Source organism: Marmota monax, unplaced genomic scaffold, assembly GCF_021218885.2.
Source record: "Marmota monax isolate L192 unplaced genomic scaffold, Marmota_monax_Labrador192_F-V1.1 WCK01_AAM20220418_F8-fsc00209, whole genome shotgun sequence".
NCBI lineage: Eukaryota > Metazoa > Chordata > Mammalia > Rodentia > Sciuridae > Marmota > Marmota monax.
In genome coordinates this window covers 2743679-2767788 of record NW_026694493.1, presented here as the reverse complement: position 1 = coordinate 2767788, position 24110 = coordinate 2743679, and the positions used below count along the sequence as shown (strand labels likewise).

Genomic DNA, 24110 nt, shown 5'->3' with positions numbered 1-24110 from the left:
TGTAACGAATCATTCAAGAATTAACTCTCTTGGGGCTGGCTGATTATTCCCAGAACTATTTCTAGTTAAGAGGTTCCCTAAGTCTTCTCCCTTTTTGTTCTTCTAGCTAAGGAAAAGGGCGAGAGTCAAATGAATTATTCTATGACATAGGGTAAATATAGAATTCAACAGGGTAAATATAGAATTCAGTGAGTGTACTCCTACTTTCAATTAAATGAGAACAGGCCATAAATCATGAACATTTTATTTTTAATTAGTAGAAGCTTACACATTTTTTAGTGTGTGTGTGGTACTAGGGATTGAACCCAAGACCTTATGCATACGAGGCAAGCACTCTACCAACTGAGCTATGTTCCTAGCCTAATGTTCTTAATTCCATAAACCTGATAGGCAAGTGCAAGGCCTGCCTCATTTCAACAGGTTCCAAATAAGAGAAAGTTGATTGGGAGAAGAGCAACTTCAGCAGTAGAGGCTGAGGAATTACTAGAACTTGTGGTTCCCGGTCTCAAAATGTGCCTACTCTGAAAAAGATTCTTGAATGGGCAATCTCCCCCAAGCTCCATCCCTACTGTAAATGGCTGGGTTGCCATGGGTTTTTAGTATTAGAATGGGGCTATATTTCTGGAATGATTGGAGCAATAGCTATGTCTCTGGGTTGGGTTTGAGCAATCTATTCCTTTTCAACCAAGTTCTGAGTTATTCAAACATACACATTTTACTATGAAAGCAGGAGCAGGAGGTGTTATCATAAGTGTCTGTATCTTATTAACTAATATGTGCCTCTGTTGCCCTGTTTGGAAAATGGAGGGAATATTAGCGTGAATTTCAGAGGATCGCCATGAGGATTAAATGAGATGGCCAGTATTTAGAAGAGAGCACCTGTTTCATGGTCAACTCTCAATTAACGTTGATTTTCATCTCTTTGTCATGGTAGTTCTTGTTCAGACGCTTTCCCTTATCTACTACACTTTCCCCGAGACTGGAAATTTTACATGATCTGCATCAAAATCACTAAAGAACTTTTTGCATGTAGATTCTTGGTTCCTACCCTAGAACCATGGAATAGTGATCTCTTGGAATGGGGTCGAGAATGTTGCATTTGATCAACTTTTATAAGAGATATTTCATCTCCGTGGAGTTTGAGTCCACTGGTGTACTGGATTTATATGAAGCATGGATGAAATTTGGATTAATATAAAGCATTCTACCTGAACTAGTTATGAAATAGGTTCCGACATCTAGAACCCCAAGACATGCAATAGAGCTGCAATGTCCTGTTCAAGACACGGTGGAGCTATACCACTCTGCAGACCACCTGATCCCTGTTGCACCCCTATCCTGTTCTGGAACCCTACCTCATGACCTGTCATGACCAAAACCCAGCCTGCAGTTGCTGGAGAGAGCCTGCCACAACAGCCAGCTTTCCTAGAAGGAAGTCTAAATGTCTAGAGAGCCTGGAACATGCTTTGAATGCACCTGTCACTGCCTCAATCAAGTTACATACACAACCTGCATAATTCCCGACAGCTCCTGACTATGAATTATCTGCTGCCCTGGCACATCAGCTTATCAGATGATTTAATTTGGACTCCAACATTCCGAGGTGGTCCACTCAAATTTAACCCCTTTAAGCAACCTCTTCCCAGAGCAGCTAATGCATGTCTCATATTTAAAGTATGAAAATCTTGCTACATCATCATAGCCATCACAGTACAAAACAAAAGTCCCATAGGACTGCAAGGATGGTTGTCAAGGTACTTTCCCATCTACTATCCAGCATTCTTTTACAGTGGGAGTTAGAAAAAACAGGTGTTTCTTTGCTTTGTAGAAAACAGAACCTCAAGGAGTTTATGAGATTACCTAAATTTACCCAACAGATTCTAGGCTAACATGACACATGATTCTTCTTTTTTGGGGGGAGAGGGGAGTACTAGGGATTGAACTCAGGGGCACTTGCCTACTAAGCCACATCCCCAGCCCTATTTTGTATTTTATTTAGAGACAGGGTCTCACTGAGTTGCATAGCACCTTGTTTTTGCTGAGGCTGGCTTTGAACTCATGATTCTCCTGTCTCAGCCTCCTCAGCTGCTGGGTATTCAGGCATGCACCACGGCACCTGGTCAAACATGACACATGATTCTTGATGCTCTGATCCCTGGGCAGGGGCTTGGGCTGTTAGCCCACACTGCCTCCAGCTGTCAGATCATTGGTGTGGAGAAGAGATTAGGAACGCTGGTCTTGGACCACACTTTATACCTTGACTCCAACACCCACCATCTTTGTGGCCTTGAGAAAAACCCACCTCACCTCAGGATGTCGAATGCAAATGACTGTGTGGCCCATACTTCACACTTGGTAGTCGTTACATGTTATCATCATTGCTATTATTAGCTACAGACTGACAGTGATGGTCGTTCTGACCAATATAGCTAAGTTTCTAGTAGAAGTCTATCTCTTATTTTACAATAGATAAAAAGAATAAGATAAAAAATAGTTATTCATTTCCATTTTTGTCTCTCTCTCTCTTTTTTTTTTCTTGGTAAAACTGGTGGATTGAACTCAGGGCCCATGCAAGCTGGTCAAGTGTTCTACCACTGAGCTATACCCCGAGTCCTGCCCCCACATTTTTTTTCTTAAATAAAATAGAGAAACCCTTTGGAACTTATTCTTCAATCGTCAAGAACTTCAATCTAAATTATCACTCTATGATAGTATACTTGACATCAGGAATAGATCTTTTTTTCCTCCCAGAGAAACAAACTTAAAATTCACCCTCGCTCCAAATCAAATGAATCCAGTTACTTTGTTTTGTTCAATTAGCTTCTTGGCCAGTATGGAAAATAAGTGCACAAGAGATAACACCAGGTCAGAGGAGTGGGTGAGCTCTGATCAGCCAAGGAGAAGTGAGTTGGACGAATTTCCCTGATACATGCTTGGCTTGCTGAATTGGTCCCTGACTAATTTCTCAACAACATCAAGAAATTCAGAATGAATACACTAAGTAAAGAAACAAATAAAAATATTGGTGCCCAGGGAACTATTTGCCTTGGATGATGTAACTCTAACTTTCAGTTAATTACAGTCATGGAGATTTTATGAACAACAATTCACTTCACTGCCACTACCAAAGATGTATTTTGTTCCAGGTACAACACTTACTGAGAACTTAATAGGCCCTTAGGGGAGATTGCAAAGTGAAGGAGACAGGGACCATGGAGATTCTAGGTACAGAACCAACTTCTAGCAGAGGCAGTATCCCAAGGATAAAGCTTAGCATTAACACAGAAAGCACTCTCTGTCCTAATGAGCATGAACCTCTTCCTGCCTGCCACTACCTGCCCCATCCAATGCCCCGGAAGCACCTGGTAGCATGGGAATTCCTGAGTCCAGGGAGGACCAATGAAGTGTGACACAACAGTTATAGAATCAGAGTGGCCATAATGCAGAGAAGTGACCGTGAGGGGAATGGAACTTCAAAAAAGAACTTGTGAGAAAGCAAAACTATGGCTGGGTATGGTGGTGCATGCCTGTGACTCCAGTGGCTGAGGAGGCTGAGGCAGGAGGATCGCAAGTTCAAAGCCAGTCTCAGCAACTTAGCAAGGCCCTAAGCAACTCAGAGAGACCCTGTCTCTAAATAAAATATTAAAAAGAGCTGGGAATGTGGTTCAGTGGTTAAGCTTCCCAGGGTTCAATCCCGGGTACCAAAAAAAAAAAAAAAGAAAAGAAAAAGAAAGAAAGAAAGAAAAGAAAGCAAAGCTATTTCAAACGATAGTCTCAGTGGCACTATATTTAAGGTGGGGAAAGTATATAGAACTAAAAACCACATGAAAGTATGGAAGGGCCAGAAATATCATGATGGGAACTATGATGAAATAATATACAATTCTTTAAACTAACAAGTTTATGGGTTGCAAACCTGTGGAGATGTTCATATAAAACAATGTAAAATGGAGAGTCACAATGGAAAGCTAAAATTAATTTATGTATTTACACTGAAATGTTGAACAAAATGTTATAAGAATATGTCACAACCTGAAAGATTGGAATCTTTATGGATTCTAGCCTGTATCACTTTTTTATTTCTTTGTTTTTTTATTCTAATTTGTTATATTTGATAGCAGAATGCATTACAATTCATATTGCACATAGACAGCACAATTTTTCATATCTCTGGTTGTATATAAAGTATACTCACACCATTCCTGTCTTCATACATGTACTTAGGGTAATGATGTCCATCTCATTACACCATCTTTTTTACCCCCAAGCCCCCTCCATTCCCCTCCCAACCCTTTGCGATATCTAGAGTTCGTCTAATCCTTCCATACTCCCCCTCCCATAGCCTGTCTCACTTTAAATGAACCTCTGGACCCTGTTGCTAGATTTCTTTAGCAAGGTCGTTTTCTCAGTCTGGTAACCTCTATTTCATGCTTCCTCCCCTCTCCAAACTTCTAAGTCCCCTCGTAACAGAACCCCAGGAGCTGTCTGGGACTCTCCCTCTGCCTGCTCACATCTGGCAGCACCATACCTGACTTCCATAAGGTCTTTTGGATCTTTGAATTTGCCATAGTCTTGAGGTCTTAATTCTTCTATGCATTTTCTGCTGCAGGGAAAGCCTTGCATCAAGTTGGTGAAAACTTAAGTGTCATATTTATAGGCTTCCACTATTATCCTCACTCTTGGGGGACCTGCATTTCCCCTTCATAGCACTTCACACACTCTTTAATTATCTATGTATTTGCATGATTATGGTTCCACTGTGTCTCTTTCCCCTGCATAGATGGTGAGTTCCAGGAGGAATGTGATGGTAAGTTTTATGAGTTAGTCTGATTGGGCTATGGGGTGCCCAGATACTTGGTCCAACATTATTTGGCATGCTTCTATGAAGGTGGTTTGAATAAGGTGAACTCTTTGTTTTCTTTTTCTTTTTTTGAGATGAACATTTGAATCAGTAGACTAAGGAAAGCAGATGCCTCCCTAACATGCCAGGCCTCATCCAAGCAGCAGAAGGCATAAATAGAACAAAAAGGCTGACCATCCTACAGATAAGAGAGAATTCTTGCCTGATTGCCTTTGAACTGGCACAGTGGCTTTTCTCCTGCCTTTGGACTCAAACTGAAATAATGGCTCTTTCTGGGTCTTGAGCCTGCTGGCCTTCAGTGACCACACCACTGATTCTCCTGGGGTTTCCACAGCTGACTCACCCAGCAGACCTTGGGACTCACCCACGTTTACAAAAATTGCATGAAACAATTACTTAAAATATAGCTCTTTCTATAAATATATACACCCTTTTGGTTCTGTTTCTCTAGAGAACTCCGACTAATATAAGTAATATCTGGACTGTTCACAATAATACACCTTACCTACCATCCGTGCAGTGCTGGTCAAGCTGGTTGTTTCATAAAACTTCACTGAAGGAATATATGAATGTATATGTGTATGCATGGGCAGACAGATGAATAAAGTGATGTGAATATAATTTAATATTCATTAAATTTTAATTTTTCCACAAAACACTATGTGGCATATGCAGACTATTGAATACATGTGTTCACTTGAGTAGTATTTTTCAAAGCATTTTCATATTACAGCAGTGTTTATTATTATTATTATTCTTAGATCCCTTTGACGGTAGACATCATTCCAACTTCATATTTGAGGAAATGGAAGTTCAGAGAAATTAACAGATTTGCCAGTGCTCCTATCGTGAGCCAAATGGCAAAGGCTGAAATTGAGACCTGATAAATTCAGACCAAGGATGTGGATCTTCTGCTTCTGTAGGACACTGTGTCCACTGCAGGGTGTTGGAGAACATGGAGGGCTGGAAGGCACAGAGACATTATCCTGACGGGTCTCTCTGCAGTTCGGGAATGGTAGGAGGTGACAGTGGTCTGGTCTGGGGAAAGGTCCTGTGATATTGGAATGATGAGGTCATGAGCAGTGGGCAATGAGCCTTAGACATGGCTCTCAGGTCCCTCTTTCACATGTAATCCACAGTTGTCATGGCCACATTTTCAGTGAAGTTCTGGTGCTCGTGTAGGAGTCATATCAATCTCTTAATTATAACTCACAGGTGGCTCCATAAACACCCAATTTAGATGTAGGACAATGGAATGGGAAGCACATGGGTTGAACCCAAAGGTGTGGTTGGAGAAGTCAAAGGACAGAGAAAGGTCCAGGAGAGCCAGTAGGTATATTCCCACAGTCTGTCACTCTGGCAAAGCCATGACCTTGTTACCCTATTATTTGTCCTATTTGAACATTCACAAAAGACACAAGCTCAAAGAGCAGAGCTGTGATAGGGGAGGAAGGATGATATAAAACCACCCGTAACCAAGGGAAGGCCTGATTCTCAGCTTGGATGCAGAGAACTCCTCCCGGGGCCCTGAGCGCCTAGCGCACCTTTTCATCATTCGACTTTCACATCCTGTTGAAGCCTTCATCTTCTTTTCAGCCCCTGTCTGCAGCAGCTTTCTACAAAGAGCTTGATGACAGCTCAGTCTGCTGGGAAAACCACAACCTCCCTTTCCTCCTCAGAATCATCTTTGGACTGTGACACTCAGCATCCTTAATGAGGTGGGGTTTGCAAGGCCAGCAGTACAGGGGCTGGTTACCTCCGTCCTGACAGCTTCTGAGAGTCCAGCAGCTGCCTCCAAGCCCAATGCTGAGATTCACCGGACAACGACAACCCGATAACCAGGAGCTGAACGCTCGTTGGCCTCTCATGATTTTTGCATTATTAAATTACTAAATTTTTATATTATACTTTCACAGTGCTAAAATCATAACAGTTACTTGAGGGACACAGTATAAGAAGATTAAAACAAATCCAATAATGAAAATAGCTACTCTTTTTACGCTTTGTCTAAGTTACATTTTTCATTTCTCAATAATCTATTTTCCTAATAAGGAAAATGAGTTTCAAGAGACACTTACCCAGCAGGGCAGGGAGTTGGAAGTTGGGAATTAAGAGTCTCTTGGCACTGAGGTTATTGGTTGGCTGTGTGGCCTTAGGTGAGTCTCTTTATCTCTCTGGGATTTAGTTTCATTTCTGGAGATAGGAAAAGAGCAAGTTAGACTTGAATATGGAATAGATCCTCTCTTGCTCTAAGGGTTCTCACGTTGAGTTTCATTGCTTTTCTTCGTCAATGATTATTCTCGTTCTTGTTTGGGTTTTTTTTTGTTTCTTACTTCCCTTAACTTTCTCCTCATCCAATTCTCAAGTTGTCACCTTTCAGAGAGCTTTTCCCTGGCTAGGCTAGTCCTGTGTAAACTCCTGCCCGCTGTCCTCCACTTGTGGTCATAGCTGATGGTTTCCTTTTCTTTTTTAGCTCATTTTTCTTTTCCCTTTCCTTTCTAAACTTTTGTAATTAACACGTATTAATTGTACGTATCAATGCAGAACGGTCCGCCATCCCAACACGTTCCTACAGCATGCACTGATCAAATCAGGGTCATTCGTATCTTTTCTTCATGTTTGGAACCTTCAAGCTCCTCTTTCCTAGGTCCTCATAAAATGTATAATAGGTCATGGTTAACCGTAGCCACTCCACTGGGCTGCATTACACCACAACATAGTCTTTCTATCTAACTGTGTCATCCAACCTCTCTTTATCCCTCCCTGCCTCCCACTAGTAGTGCCTAGTAAGCACTACTCTACATCCAGGTCAACTTTTTTTTAGCTCTTACATATGAGAAAGAAAATAACAAAGCAGGAGACATCACAATACCTGATTTCATGACCTACTACGGAGCCATAGTAACCAAAACAGCACAGTGCTGGTGTAAAACCACACACATGGGCCAATGGGATGGCATAGAGAGCCCCAAATAAGCCACACATCTACAGCCAACGGATTCTTGACAAACGCACCATAAACCTACACTGGAGAAAGGACAGCCTCTTCAACAAATGGTGCTATGAAACTGACAAGACTGAAACTTGACCCGTATCTCCCACACTGTACAAAAGTCAACTCAAAATGGGTCAAGGACCTAAGGTCCATGTAAGCCATACTAGTTTTTAATTGACTAATGCTTTTTAACATATGTCCCCAAAAACATAGGAGACAAAAGCCAGAATAAGCAAATGATATTATACCGAACAAAGAAGCTTCCTCACAGCAAGGGAAACTATCAACAGTGAAAGGCAACCTACAGAATGGGAGAAAATATTTACCAACTATTCATCTAACAAGGGATTAATATCCAAAATACATGAAGAACTCAAAACCTCTAACAATGAAACAGCAAGTTCTCCCATTAAAAATTGATTTGATTTTCTTCATGGAACTTTTTTTTTTTCTTCCTTTTTTCACTCTATTGCTTCCAAAAGAATGGCAGCCCTATGAGCCCGGGATGTGTCTGTGCCATTCATACCTGATCACCCGTGCGGGAGCTCCTTTGTCATGCTCCTTACAAAGCCTAAATACCTGGTGTTATTGCCACAAACTGGCCCCACTTTCCCACGAGGAACAAAGTCAATAATCAATAAACATTTATTGATTGAATTGGTGAAAAAATCCAACTGTTTGCAAGTACTTTGGATTCTACCACAGAAAATTCTGGAACTCTGTGGTTCAATATGGTAGTCAATGGTCACATATGACTATTTAAATTTAAATTAATTAAAAGTAAAAATCCAGGACCTCAGCCTCTCTACCACTTTTCAAATACACAAGAGCCATTCGTGGCTCCTGGCTTGCCTAACATAGAGTGAAAAACAGAACGTTTCCATCCCTGCAGAGAGTTCTATTGGAGAGTGCTGGTCTACCTTCTGACCCTTCTTCTCCATCTCACCGTAATTGCTCACCTGGATTCTTGCAGTACCCTCTTCATGAGCCTGACAGTGGTTTGTTTCACACAAGTTCTTTTTCCACATGGCTTTCTTCACTTATTTATGCCAGCTACCGTGTTAGGCACAGAGGACCAACTGGGGCCTGAGTCAGATCTGGTCCTGATGCAATGAACTTACAGGCCAGTGATGATGTGTGCATGCCACCCCTGAGCTGAAGAGCAAGTTGGATCCTCTTCCCCAAAGCATCTCAGTGTCCCAGATCCCTGTGCTGTGCTTGGGAGATTCAGCAGAGCCCACTTTGCTGTGTCTGGAGGGATTTAGCTGAAATGAGGGTGGTAGGCATGCAGTGCAGGGTGGGGCATATGTGTGGGGTGCACTGTGTGGGAGTGGGGTGTGTGTGTGTGTGTGTGTGTGTGTGTGGTGGGGTGTGGGGATGTGGACTGTGTGGGCAGTTGCACTTGTGCCTTTTGGGCCTTGAGTTGGGTCTCATGGTGCTCGGCCCCATCCCTTTCTGGCAGCTTCTGACTGGCACTCCATCCTCTCACTTTATGCTCTTCCCTGATCTCTGCCTACCCAGTCATACCTCAGTGCTTTTGCACAGGACCAACCCTCAGTGAGATTTTCTTTGTTTAACCTATGAACGCTCACTTCAAATTTCACTCTATGAATCCTTCCCAGCCATCCAGAGATGTCAGGGGCTCTTTCTCTCTATGTGTCTGTGGGTATCTGTACTAAGCCCAGTACATCGCTGTGTTTACTCTAATGAGCCCCCTCCAGCAGACCAGATTTCCTCCAGGGAACTCTGTATCCATCATTTGATCCCCAGTGCAGGAGATGTAATAGGTCCCCAATCAATGATTTTGGACAAATGATGAATGAACCATGAAGAGATGGATAAAGTGAGTGAATAAATGTACAGATGTAAAAGTGTCCGAGCCATCTGCATCTCCCCAGGGAGTCTGCCTTGGTGCCAGACTCAACACAGAGGAAAAAGACCGTCATTGTCTGTTACTCTTATCAAAGAGAAAATCTTGGTTTCCATCTTAACATTTTTATTTCCTATCGTCAATGTTCCCTTCACCCTATTTTCACAGAGGACACACCTTTTATATGCACCCACAAACTTTCCTTTGTGGCTGGCCACAATTCTAGAGAGATCATTCACTTCATTTCCGAATACAGAGACCTAAGGTGCTCTTGCTTCTAATTGGGGAAGTGACTCTCTGATATCAAAATTCTCACCAGCCCCTCCTAACTTTTACTTAAGAATCTGAATCAAAACTGTTTTATAAGAAGTACACAACATTTTCATTAAATGATACCAATCGGAAGCAATCTTAACGTTTCTTAATTTTCCCCAGCTTGTAAAAAACAAGCAAACTAAAGAGGAAACTGTGGCATTGTTAGACAGAGGTTCTCTCCAAGGTGCCCTAGAGGTGCCCTTCCATTCACCCACCCAGATTGTTGTTTTATAGTTCTGCAGAGGAAAGAAAGGGGAAGTCCCTGGCATCCCTTAACAAGCCAGGTCAGGAAGCCAAACATTGACTAACACATTCAACTAGTTTGTGTGCTTTCTGAGATTCAAATAGATTATCCTGATCTTTCAGGGTATGTTTAAATAAGTAGATTGATTAACTCCCTCCCCTGTTCTTCCGGTGACTCTGAGGTACATCTTCAGAGAAGGGACCTGGGAATGTTTACCAAAAGTAGACAATTCCAGCTTCTTATTGCTCTCCCTTGAACTTGAAGCTCTGAGCCTGTCACTAGAGGTTGGGGGGGACAAAGAGGGTTAGAACACACCTAGAATCACCACTCCCTAGGATGACTAATGTTAACTTTGCTAGTGTCGATCATGCAAGGACAATATGCCATCATCATGACACCCTGGTTGCTAAAATCTTTTACTAGTCACTTATTCAGTGATTAAGATGCTAAGCCAAATCTACCTCTCGTTAAGTCTCTCTGTGTGTGTGTGTGTGTGTGTGTTAAAACTTCTGGTTCTCAGTAGATATTAAACCACCACAGAGCAGGTGTGTCTGTGAAAGCTAAAGGCTTGTCAGAGGCTCTGGACTACCCAGCTATGACTTTTCTAGAAATGAGGGAATCTTCTTCAGACTGAGAAATGGTTGCTGACTCTTAAGTACTAAAAAACAAGTGATCTTAATATGAGGCAAGTAGGTTTTCGAGGAAACAGTGTTGTGTGAATCTGGTGTTTCCATGATCTTGGCTTAGCTAAGGTGGCCTGATATCCAGCCTCAAGTCTACATGCAGGCTTAATGAGGACACTGGACATCTTTTGTCCATCTTAGGGAAGACTTTTTAAAAATAAAATCAAGTTAAGTTTCAACCCATGAAACGTAACCACACTTAAGCAAGAACTGCTTGATCATTAAGCTGGTCTGTGTGGCTTTCCCAAAAACAACAGGGAATCTGACAAGTATTGTCTGAGGGACAATTTGTGGAGGAGAGAAAAGAAAGTAAGATCCACACGTAGTCTATGCTCTGCAAGAGGCCACAGTCTAGGTGGGGAGATAATTCACTCACAAAATTATGGTTAATATAGCGTGAGACAGTGTCCACAAGGGCTGAGTGAAAGTCAAACACTCAAAGAGGAGGGAAGATCCCCATGGTCTCTCCATGTTGAGCCTTGAGGTATGGAAAAGGTTTGGGATGAGGGGAGAAGGAGAAGGAGGAAGAGAGGAAGAAGGGAAGAGGGGGAAGTAGAGAAGGAGGAGGGAGAGAAAGAGGGGGCACTTCAAGAAGGGCTACTATACATTTTAAAATTGAGTTTGAAGACAAATGTTATGTGATTCTACTTGTATCAGGTACCTAGACCCAGAGAATAGAATGGTGGTGTCCAGGGGTTGAGGGGAGGGAGGAAGGGGGAGATATTCTTCAATTTCATTTTGGGAATATGAAATCATTCCAGAGATGGGAGATGGTAATGGTTGCAAAACAATGTGAAGGTACTTAAGGCCACTGAAATGCACTCAGAACAATGGTTAAAATGATGAAGCTCATGAATATTTAAAAGAAAAATGCTTAGGGGAGACAACCATCTGTCCCTAGAAGAGACAGGATGGATTCATACTGAAGGCTTTTGATTGCCGCAGTCTGGCTGGGCACAATCAGGAGCCACTTGTCAAAAGAAACTAACTTTATTTTTAGAACCACACACGCCAAACAAAACAGCCTCTCAGGAAAAACCCTCAGAGCCTCAACTGTCACCACTGGCTTTCCACAAGCCTCTCTCTCCCCCACCAGCTTCTCTCCCCCTCCCACAATCCTCCTGCTCTTGAGGCAGATTGGCTGGGTCACGTGGGCGGAGCCAAAAAAGTCCCCCAATGAGCAGCTCCGTGGTCTGAAAGGGCAGGGAAACAGCCCAATGAGCATCACCGCAGAGGAGCCAATCAGCTAGATGTTGCTGGGGCCGCTGTGAGCCAATCATCAGCCGGAAGCTGGAAGTTTGCTGGCAGCTGGAAGTTTGCTGGGGCCCCTTCGGCTGTGGCTCTCAACATTTGATCTTTTTCTTCTATGACTTCATATTAACTACATGTACAACCCATGTGACAGCAGATGTGAAATGATTAAATATAATCCACTCCTGGGGTGCTGCACATCAGGAGGGTATTTAGTGGCTGTAGTTAGCTCCCCAACAACTCTCCTCCTTCGTAACACATAAAATCCACTTTCACTGTAGAAGCCAGTTAGGTTCTCAGTTTCTTGAAGGTAAAGAATAGACTTGTGACCTATTCTGGCCCATAGTATTTAAGGGTAAATCTCCTAGGGAGCATATTCTTCAAAAACTTTTCCTCCTATTTAAGAGAGAAAGAGAAATAATTCCACTAAGATGCACCCTCTCCTTGCCTTCCTTTCGATATTGCTGTGAAATGACATAATGTCCAGCTAAAGATGGCTGGGGCGCCATTTTGCATCCACAGGCAAGAGCTAAAGAATTACAGAAAGTCAATAGGGAGTCCTAATAATCTCATTACTGTATTTAACCACCATCAAAAATTAGACCCTTCATTGTTTAAACCACTTTTATTGTTGCATTCTGTCTGCTTGTAGATCCTACCAATAGAATATGACATTACCAAGTAGCCCTGTGGCACATTGTGGTGACTCCATATTCAGCTGGAGTTCACTCTTTCCTCCAAAAAACCACCATGTTTATTGATTTTTTTTCCCTTCATTTCATGGCAGGCAAGTGAAAGAATGCATAGAACATGGCACCAGGACAAAAAGAACATCAAGCACTGGGTTTGGAAAGATACCGTACCATCAGGAGGCAAGTGGGTGGTGAACAGAGTGAATAGCCAGTGTTTTGGTGTTTTGCCTTGTCTTGGAAAGAATCAAAGTCCTTAAAACTGTGAAAAGTCATATATAAAGGAATGCTGAATAAAAGCACTTAGGACAAAGACTAAGGACTCTGAAGATGATAAGGTCCAAAAGCAAGCAAAAGCAGTAATAGTCCAGTGAACACCAAAGGGAGGCTAACAATACAAGCTAAGAAGAGAATCAGGAGGTTCCAGAAAAAGAAAAACCCAACATCTACACCAGGCCACTGTCTTTTCTCAACCCAGCTTTATAGATTTTCTCAGCCATGCTTTTTACTTTTCTTATAAAGACCTAAGCTAAAGTTCCCCTGGACATACTGGTATAGATTCTTATGGTCTGTGTGGAACTGCTTTGATTCTTGAAATAAAGATTCCGGTGTTCTTCATGGAGAAATGCAGTTGGGACAAATCTGTTGTATCCTTCACTTCTCTTTCAATGGCTGAAACTATAAATGTATTTTTTTTTCCCAAATCATGAAATAAAAAAAGATTCTGGTGTTCTTGTATCAGAAGATAGAAAAATTATCAGGTTAGACATCTTTCTAGGGCTGTTACAATTCATATGTTTACTAAGCACTTTTATCAGCTAGTTCTATGCTAGCCGCCTGTAAAGGTGATTAAAGAGGCACAAACAAGGAAGGGAAGACAGCTCCATCTGTCCATTAAAGATGCTGGCAGCCCTGAGAGAGAGGTCCAGGCATGGGCCAATCTGTCACATCCCAGCTGTGCATGTTCTACGGCACTTTAAAAAAATTTATTGGTGCATACTAATTATGCATAAAAGTGACATTCTTTGTGACATATTCATCCTTTCAGATAAAATAATTTGATCAACTTCCCAAGCACCTCCCCTTTCCCTCCCTTTTTCCACAACCCTGATCCTTTCCTCTACTTCACCATTCTCCCTTCTGTTTTCATGAGGTGTCTTTTTTATTTTTTTTTTCTCTCTGGCTTCCACATATGAGATAAAACATTTGTCCCTGACTTCCTGAGTCTAACTTATTTCATCTAATATAATGCTCTCTAGTTTCATCTATTTTCCTGCAAATGACATAATTTTCTTCTTCTTTATGGCTGAGTAAAACTTCATTGTGTATACAGACCACGTTTTCTTTATCCACTCATCTGTTAGTGGACGTCTGGACTGGCTCCATAACTTGGCTATTGTGAGTTTCACTGCTGTAAACATGGGTATGCAAGCATCTCTATCATATGCTGACTTTAATTTGAGGCGGGCGGTAAATACCAGGGAACCGGATCACCATTCCTAGTCTTTTGAAGAATGTCCTGACTGACTTCCATAATGGTTATATTCATTTTCATTCCTATCAACATTATATAAGAGTTCTATTTCCCCCATACCTTACCAGCATTAATTGTTTCTTGTATTTTCTAATTGCTGCGTTATAATTACACATAATAGTGGAATTCATTGTGCCATATCTGTATATGCACATAACATACTTTCATCAGTCTTATTCTCCAATACCTCCTTGTTCACTCCCCTCCCCATCCTTCTGATCCTCTTGCTCTACTCCACTGGAGTCCCTTCTATTATTATTAATTAATCACTCTTTATTTCATAGTGCATTATATTTGTACTTAATAATGGAATCCATTCTGGCATTTTCATTCTGGACATAGCATAATTTGGTTGATTTCATTCCTCAGGATTTCCCCATGCTTTCTTCTCTTCCTTCCTTCTTGATCCCCTTTCTCTACTTTATTGTTCTCCCTTCTATTTTATTTATTTATTATTTATTTATTTATTTTTGCATTAAAATTCTTAATATACCACTCCCTTCTATTTTAATGAGATTTTATTTCTTGGTTTTTTTTTCTCTCCAGTTTCCACATATGAGAGAAAATATTTGATCCTTGGCTTTTTGAGTCAACCTTATTTCACTTGATGTAATGCTCTCCAGTTTTATTCACTTTACTGAAAGTGACATTATTTCATTCTTCTCTGGGACTGAGTAAAACTCCATTGTGTATATTTTCTTAATCTATTCATCTGTGCATGGACACCTAGGTTGCTTCCATAACTTGGTTATTGCCAATTGCATTGCTGTTAATCAATGTGTGCATATATCACTATATTATTTAGTTCTTTGGGGTAAATATCAAGGAGTGAGAAACCTGGGTTACATGGTGGCTCCATTCCTAGTCTTTTGAGGAACCTCTGTGATGATTTCCATAGTGGTTTTACTAATTTGCTGTTCTACCAACACCGTAAAAGGGTATTTTCCCCCCTGCATCCTTACCAGAATTTCTTGGTATTGATAATCGCCATTCTAACTGGAGTGAGACAGATCTTGATATAATTTTGATTGGTATATCCCTGATTGCTGAAGATGTTGAAGATTTTTTCATATATTTGTTGGTCATTCATACTTCTTCTTTTGAGAAATTTGTGTTTAGTTCATTTTCCCATTTATTGGTTGTTATTTATTGCAGTTCTTGCATGTTTTTAGTTCAGTATATATTCTGCATATTAACCTTCTGTCAGAAGAGTGTATGGTAAAGATTTTCGCCCATTCTGTGGGCTCTTCCTTCACGCTATTGTTTCCTTTACTGTGTAGAAACTTTAAAATTTGATGCCATCCTACTCGTTAATTTTTGGTACTGTTCCTGAGTTTTCGGGATCCTTCGCAGGAAGTCATTGCCTACACCTGCACGATGCAGGGCTGCCCCGTGTTTTCTTCTAACAGTTGCAGTTCTAGTCTAACTCCTAGGTCTGCGATCCAATTTGGATTGACTTTTATGTAGAGGGACAGACAGGGATCTAGTTTCACTCTTCTACATAAGTACATCCACATTTCCCAGCAACATTTGTTAGAAAGGCTGTCTTTTCTCCAATGTATGTTTTTGGCACCTTTGTCAAGAACCAGATGACTGTATCTGTGTGGGTTTGTCTCTGTGTCTTCTATTCTGTATCACTGGTCTATGTGTCTGTTTTTAGGCCAGTACCATGCAGTTTTTGTTGCTATGGATTTGTGGTGTGATTGAAATGAGGTAACGTGATACCTCCAGCATTGATTGCTCTTTTAGCTCAGAATTGCTTTGGCTTCTCAGGATCTCTTATTCTTCCACATGAATTTTAGGATTGCTTTTATACTTCTGTGAAGAATGTTGGTATTTCGATGGAGATTGCATTAAATCTGTAGATCACTTTTGGTAATATGGCCATTTTAACAATATTGATCCTGCCTATCCAAGAACATGGGAGGGCTCTCCATCTTCTGGTGTCTTCTATTTTTTTTTTTTTCAGTGCTTTGCTGTTTTCATTGTACAGCTCTTTTACCTCTGGTTAGATTTATCCCTTGGGTTTTTAAATATTTTGTTTTATTGTTCGTTTTTGAGGCTAAGTGGAATTGTCTTCCGATTTTTTTTCTCTCAAACAATTCAACTGGTGCATAGAAAGCTACTGATTTTTATATGTTAATTGTGTATCTTGATAACGTTACTGAATTTGTTTCTCAGCTCTAGAAGTCTTCTGGTGGAGCTTTGGGGATTTTCTAAGTATAGATAGGTTTCCCTATTTGTATCCTTTTTATTTTCTTATTTTATCTAATTGCTCTGGCTAAAACTTCAAGTACTATATTGAATAGGAGTGGTAAAAGCAGATACCTCTGTCTTGTTCCTGATTTCAGAGAAAATATTTTCGGTTTTCCCCGTTCAGTATGATATTGGCTTTGAGTTTGTCATATATAAACTTTATGATGGTGATTTTTTTCAGGACTTTTATAACGAATGGGTGCTGAATTTTGTTGAACACTTTCTGAATCTATTGAAATGATCATGTGATTTTTGTCGTTGGCTCGTTTTATGTGATTGAGTTGAATATGTTGAGTTACTATTGAATCCTGAAAAGGAGACCAACTTGATCACTGTGTACAGGTTTGTAATGTGTTTCTGAATTCTGTGTTCTCATATTTTATTAAGGATTTTTGCATCTATGTACATCAGTGATATTGGTCTGTAATTTTCTTTCCTTCATGTGTCTTTATCTGGTTTGGGTATCAGGGTGATACTGGCTTCATAGAATGAGTTTGGAGGTATTTCCTCCCTTTCTGTTTCATGAAATAATTTGAGAAGCATTGGCATTAGTTCTTTTTAAAAGTCTGGTAGAATTCAGCCATGGATCCTAGAGTTTTCTTTGTTGGACAGTTTTTTTTTTTTTTTATTTCTGCCTCAATCCCATTGCTTGATATTGGTCTTCTTAGGTTTTCTATATCCTCTTGGTTCAATTTTGGTAGGTTGTATGTGCCTAGAAATCTGTCAATTTTTTCTAGATTTCCCATTTATTGGAATATAAGTTTTAAAAACAATCCCTAATGAAATCTTGATTTCAGCAATGTTTGTTGGGACATCTTTTTTACCTCTAATTTTATTAATTCGGGTCTTCTCTCTTTCTTTTGATTAGTTTGGCTAAGAATTTACCAATAATATTTATCTTTTCAAAGAACCAACTCTTTATTTCATTGATTCTTTGTATTTTTTATTCACTATTTTACTAATTTTTGTTCTGATCATCATTATTTGATTCTTTCTGTTGGTTTTAGAATTGGTTTGTTGTTTTTCTAAGGCCTTGAAATGACCATTAAGTTATTTATTTGGAAATTTTTCTGAATTTTTAAGTAGCACTCAAGCTATGAACTTTCCTCTTAGAATTGTCTTTGTAGTATCCAGAGGTTCTAGTACGTTATATTTCTATTTTCATTTGATTCTAAGAATTTTAAAATTTCTCACCTGATTTATTCAATGACTCACCTGTGACACTTTTAACAGGACCTAAGGTACCACAGGATACACCTTTCCCATACGAAGGGAGTTCCTTGACCTGAGGCAGCTAGATTTAGACACTTCTACAGAAAAAAAAAAAGAGAGAGAGAGAGATTCTATGAAGCCAGTATCACCCTGATACCCAAACCAGATAAAGACACATTAAGGAAAGAAAATTACAGACCAATATCACTGATGTACTATGGCCTACCTGTTTCCTCTTGTACACATGCTGGTTCTTTTAAAAAAGGAACCTCAAGTTCCCTGGCAGGAAGTGATCCTAATGGCTTTGCAAACGCTCCTAGGAAAAATTTGAGTCATGAATGAATGCATACAAATATAGTCATAAATCTGAAGCCCATGTGAAATGTGGCTGATCCCAAGCCTTCCCATAAGGCTCAACTTCCACATTAAGGTTAAACATGGAATTTGCAACTCCAGTTATATCATCTGATTTTGATCAAGGGCAGAGGATATTCTCTCAGCCTTCAAAGAATGTGATATTATTCCCCAGATAGCACACAAACACTCCATGATTTGTGGAGTCCCAATGGAGCTGTGTTTTGCCTCTGGTGAAAATGAATTTCCATGGAAAATGTGACACAAACACTACTTCTTGGGTCTCAACTGAATCAGATTGTACATCGGAATTTTCTGGTTAAAATTTTACTTTGGGGAAGTGAATCTCAAAGACCTGATGAGGACCCTGATGGTTTTCTAGGACTTTCCTGAGGCCCCAATGACCTGTTCTGTTTATTCAAGTTGTTAAAAGGGAGTCAGTCATGTAAATCAGGGAAAGAATGTGAATTCAGATCTGGGTTTGAATTCGTAACCTGCTACTTCCTTACTCTGTGATATTAGACAAATCATTTTTTCTGGGGACCTAACTTACAGGGTTGATGTGAGATCCTATGTTCTGTATAAGTACCGAATGCTAACCGATTGCGCCACTGGAGCATCCAAGAGATCCTATATTCTGTACATAAGATAATAAAAGGATTATGTGAAAGATAATAGACAAGAATAGGGATCTTAATCCAGTTTCAAACTTCACTAATAATTTCAACAAAATGAGCAATCTCAAGGCTGGGGTGAAGCAGGAGTAATATAGCTCCCAAAGTCCTATCAAGCCTCACCAAGATATCCTCTTGCCCAGATGAACACAGGTCTTCAAGCCACGTATGTGGTCACATTACCTCACGGAAAAGAGCCATCATGAAATATCTTCATATCATGCTCAGATAGAGAACTTAATCATAGAACCCATCTCAGTATACCAATAGATTCTAGATTTGTTATAAATGAGCAAGCTAGGCCAACCAGGTACTTCTTTCTAAGAGAATTCCATAGATAAGAACCCTGGGCTAACAAATATCATTAGTGCGTTTACCTGGAAGTCTGCATGGTCACATGAAGACTGGTTTGTGTTCTTTCTCATGGATTCTCCCTTAATATGGAGAGAAAATGTATTATAGATATAGGGTATTGACAACATTTGAGCAGCCATCTTAAATGTTAACCACCATCTTATGAGATAAGTTTCACTTTCCTGTACTTCCTCTTACCTGAATTTCCCCCACCCCCATTAGTGACCTACCCCATGGTACCATAACCCTAAGTCAATCCCAGAAGGACACGACCCCTTTGCTCTGGAAAGCCCCATGGCACCATCACCTAAGCCAATCCCATGCTATTCCCACCCGCCTAGCTCTGATGCATGCACTCCCAAGCCTATCCCATAGCAACACAGCTACACCGCCAAGCCCCTGCCCCACAAAAGCTGAACCCCTGAACATCTCGGGGCCTCTCTCCACTCTACAGAGGGATGGCCTTTATTTGTCAGCTTTGATCTCGTCTGGTCTCCATCCTTTATTTCTAGCTCACCGGTCTCTCGCTTTCTCACTTTCCTTTCAATAGACCTGTTGCTAAACATTTCCTCCTCCAAACTTAACCCAGACTAAGAGTTAACATGTATAGATTTTAGCACATTATTGAGAATAGTCATGAGAAAAGGATTCTGTTTACATTTTCATTTCTGCTTGACTTCCCAGATCTTGTAAATCTAGCCTGCCTGTCTCCTGACACCATCCATCTAGGGCTCAGTTTCCCAACGGTGTGTGACTCTTATTTCTACCTTTTCTTCTTTTGGTCTTGCATTCAAATACTACTAATCCAACCTGGCCCTGCTTAGCTTTGGAGACCAGATGAGATCAGGCAAGTTCAGGGTGGTAAGCCAACAGACTATTCTCTCATTCTATTCCATTGCTCTACCCATCTCTGAGGGCCGACAAAGTGTCACTTTCTCTTGGAAAACTTCCAAGCCTACATAGGTCCTCACTGATTTCACCGCTTTCTACCCTTTATGATCCATAGTCTAACACCGAACACAGAGTGTCTTCTGAAGCAGTTTCTTACTTTTACATGCATGACACTCTTGTTCTCTAAAAGGATTGTAAGCTCCCTTAGAACTCAGAACTCCAGCTAACTTCATTGGACTCGTTCACATCTGGAAGCATCCCTTGATCCACTCCCCCAACAGATGTGGTCCCCCGATGCTGGACCCCTTAGCTTCTCACTTACCATACTGTGATGAGATCATAACGCCTGCTTTAATTATTGTCTTTCTTCCTGGGCAGCAAACTCTGCAAAAACAGGGTCGTGTCTCTCTTGCTCACTCTTACTGCCTGACTCAGCACCTGACAAATAGAGATAATTAATAAATATTTGTTAAAGAAATAGGTTTTCTGGTGGTAAAAGGAGGTGGAGCAAGGAAACTCATTAATTTATATGATGAACACATGGAGAATCTGCTCTGGGTACTCAGAATGCAAAGATGAATAAGTCATGATTTCTGTCATCTGGTCTCTGGTCTGAAAATGTTTGAGGAAATTTCTTTTGCATTAGCAGTTGAGCCTCCAGATATGTACAAACAGTTGTGTGGAAGAAATCAAAACCAAATCCTATTAATTAATACCAGTGATTTACTGGCAGAAAAAGAAAACAATGAGGGGGATGCAGTCCTGGAAGGGTGTGGGTCCTCTCAGGAAGACTTCCTCCCTGGTGCCCCTTCTTTCTCCCCAGATGGCCACCAGACAGGATTTACCACTGTCTCCAATTCACGTAAAAACAAATCCTTAAGTTTGAGTTTAAACTTAGTAGCTAGTATATCCTTCTCTTGCCCCTCGTCTCTCTTTCCTTACCCTACATTTGTGTAGATATAGGCTGGGACATGTCTCTGGAAACTTTTTTTTAATGATGCCATTGAAATAACCTTCCAACCTATTGGTCACAGATTTTGGCCACCAGCCAACAAATTCAAAGGTAGGCGCTAATAACTATAATGTTCAATTAAGATAATAACATATTTAATTTTATTCGTCTTAATTTCACCCCTGTAACAAAAACCATCTTGATTGTCATTGTTTTCCCTAAGTCAATAAATTTCTCATGGGTTTTCTACAAGTTGACTCCATTCCCCAGTTTTCCAAGAAATAAGGGAAATAAGGGATATGGTGTCATTAGCCAGATCTTATGGACACCAGAACGAAGCTCTGGTTGACCAGTCTCTCAACTCCTCGTTGGAGAAGGAGCTGAGATTATGGGATGGGGTTATGGATGGATTGGCTGATGATATTTTCTCAAGCCAGATGAGTAACTCCCTCCTACCTCCTTCCCTCCCTTTCTCCCTCACTTCCTGTCTTTGCTTTGTCCCTCCCATATTTTCCTTATTCGTTGTGTGCCAAATAATTGTTTCATCGACACCAGCATCACCAGCTGCCTTCAGCCATGCATCAAAAAGACTGATTCTGTCAGAACAACCTGCTGGCTGCTTCTTTATTCCCAATTAAATTGTTCCTCCCACAAACGCTCCTCTCTCTTTCTTCCCTCCTGGGAGGTAACCTCCAAGGCCACTGCTGTTCTCTTCAAAGCCTTTCTCCATGCCTCGCCCTCCTTGGTGGCCATATGTTAGTTACTATCCCTCTGCCCTCCCACTAAACTGGAGCTCTTTGAAGGCAGGATCTGCATCTCATTTGCTGCAGCACTCCCAGGGCCTTCGAAGGTGGATGTTGAGTGGGTGTTTGAATTTAATGAACACATCGAAACAATGTTGAGTCTATGAGCAAACACTTAGTGTCAGGGAGGTACAAAAAGAAGCAGGTTCACTGAGTCAGCGTTGGGCCATCCATCTGTGATGGAGGTACTAATGGCAAGTGCTCCTCTGGGCTGCAACATCCGACCCTGTGAAGTCAGGGTCACGGAGATTCAGTAAGAGGAAAGGACAAAAGAAATTTCAACAGAACCTATGGAGTCTCTGGAAACCACTGGACAGCCTTAATTTAAAGAAAAACTTGGGGCGAATAAAGCAAAAGAACACCTTCAACTGGTTTCAATGAAGCCAATGTAACCCCTCCCTACGTAGCAGAAGTCAGCCCATTTTTCCCTCTTTTTGCACCATTTAAAGCTCTGACCAATGATCCCAGATGGTTCTAGTCTCTCAAATGGATTTTAGTGCCATCTTTAAAGCATTCATTAGGATTGAACATGAAGGCAAAGAGAATCACGATTACTTGAGAAGCTTCAGCTACTTCCTCCCTCATCCTGTCTCAGGAGATCTGTAGCCCAGAAATCCACTTGGAGACCTTGCTTATGGGGTGTCCTGAGGAATGTAGACACTGTGAAACCAGAACCTCAGAGTGTCTTGTGCACAGCCTCTCCCTGATGTGCCCACGAGTCAGGAGTAGCTGGACCTCTAAAAGTGACAGATCAACCGTTGATCAAGGCTGACACGGATTGAAGTAAAATCTGCCTTGTAGTGTAAATTCAACCCTGCAATTCCTAAAGCCACTCAGCCTGGCCTGCTTCCTGACTGTACAGTCTAAACTAGACAGGGTGGAACGAATCCAATTATTTTATTTTATTAGTGGCTCTCTGTGCACAGTCCTAGCCTCAGGCACCTGGCCCTCTAAGACAGCCCATTAACTCATCCTTGGATGCAGACATTTGACCAATGGATAAGCAGTTGGCACAAGCGCATTAAGTCCCTCCGAGGAAGGGTGCAGTCATATTATTTGACACAAATCATCATGACTTAAACACAGAAACAGGATAGAAAAAGTTTAGTGGCTGTGGTTTGCTTTCTCTCTGATGCCCTCAATTTCTCATCAGAGGCTTCAAGTGGATTTGCAGCTATTTGGCCTTGGAGTTTCCAGAATTCTGTCCTAGAAAGATAAGTGTTTTTTAAGAAGGAATACAAACTGCTATCCTTAATGAATCTCTTACCTTGTGCCAGGAGATGTACCAAAGCCTTTTCCACAAGTCACCTGGGTATTAGTCTGCCGGGGCTGCCATAACAAAATACTACAGAATGGTGGCTTAAACAATCAGAGTGTGTTTTCTTACAGTTTTGGACACTAGAAGTCCCAGATCAAGGTGTAGGTAAACTCAGTTTCTGGTGAGGCCTCTTCCTGGCTGACAGAGACCTGATTTCTTGCTGTGTCCTCACATGGCCTTTCTTCCATGCACACCATGGGGGCAGGGGGGACGAGTGTCATGTCTGCTTTCTTCCAAGGATACCAGTCCTGTTGAGTGAAGGCTTCCCCTTCTCCCTCTCGATCCTAACTCCAAATACAGTCACATGGCAGGACAGAGCAACAGCATAAGGGGATACATTCAGCTCGTGATATCCTCATCGAGGCTTCATGACCAGCTGGCTGAGTCAAGGGCATCCTCTCTATTTGATCTGTGGATAAACAGAGTCGAGTACCTTGCTGAAAGTCTCACTACCAATAGGTAAGCTGTGGGTGTGGCTTCTTTCCATAGAAGAGAAGTGGAGAGATGGAGGATTCTTTTAAATAAATGTGGGGCTGCTCCCAGCGAGGTCAGAAGGGAACTGGCAGGTGGAAACTAGAGTGGGGCACCGAGCCCTCGGCTGTTCAGTTCGGTTAAACGTGTCACAAAATCGTGTGACGGGTGTGTCCCAGGGCTGGGTTCCGGGAGAAGAAGGCAAGAAGATGTGGGCCTGTCATCCAGGAGCTAGCCATCTCAGCCACAGGGAAGGACGGCTTCTTTTCCAGAGAGAGAAAACTGCCAAAGAGGAAAATATCCCCTTGGTTCCCTTCCTTCTCTGGGAGACACTTTTGGGTCTCTGTTTGATGTCTCTGTCCTCAGAGGCCACCTCCAATCTA

At 41.3% G+C, this 24110-nt stretch overlaps 1 long non-coding RNA gene across 1 annotated transcript in view; it reads right to left on the bottom strand.

Annotated features, from left to right (window-relative positions):
- The window catches only part of LOC124075891 (uncharacterized), a 32760-nt gene extending 9135 nt beyond the window's left edge, over positions 1 to 23625 (bottom strand). Inside the window, exons 1-5 of the long non-coding RNA XR_006846203.2 lie at positions 20506 to 23625; positions 19316 to 19372; positions 18137 to 18226; positions 17914 to 18008; positions 6940 to 7054 (exon numbers count right to left, since the gene is read on the bottom strand). This is a non-coding gene — a long non-coding RNA (uncharacterized LOC124075891). The remainder of the gene's footprint in view (positions 1 to 6939; positions 7055 to 17913; positions 18009 to 18136; positions 18227 to 19315; positions 19373 to 20505) is intronic.
- Positions 23626 to 24110: the final 485 nt, after the last annotated feature.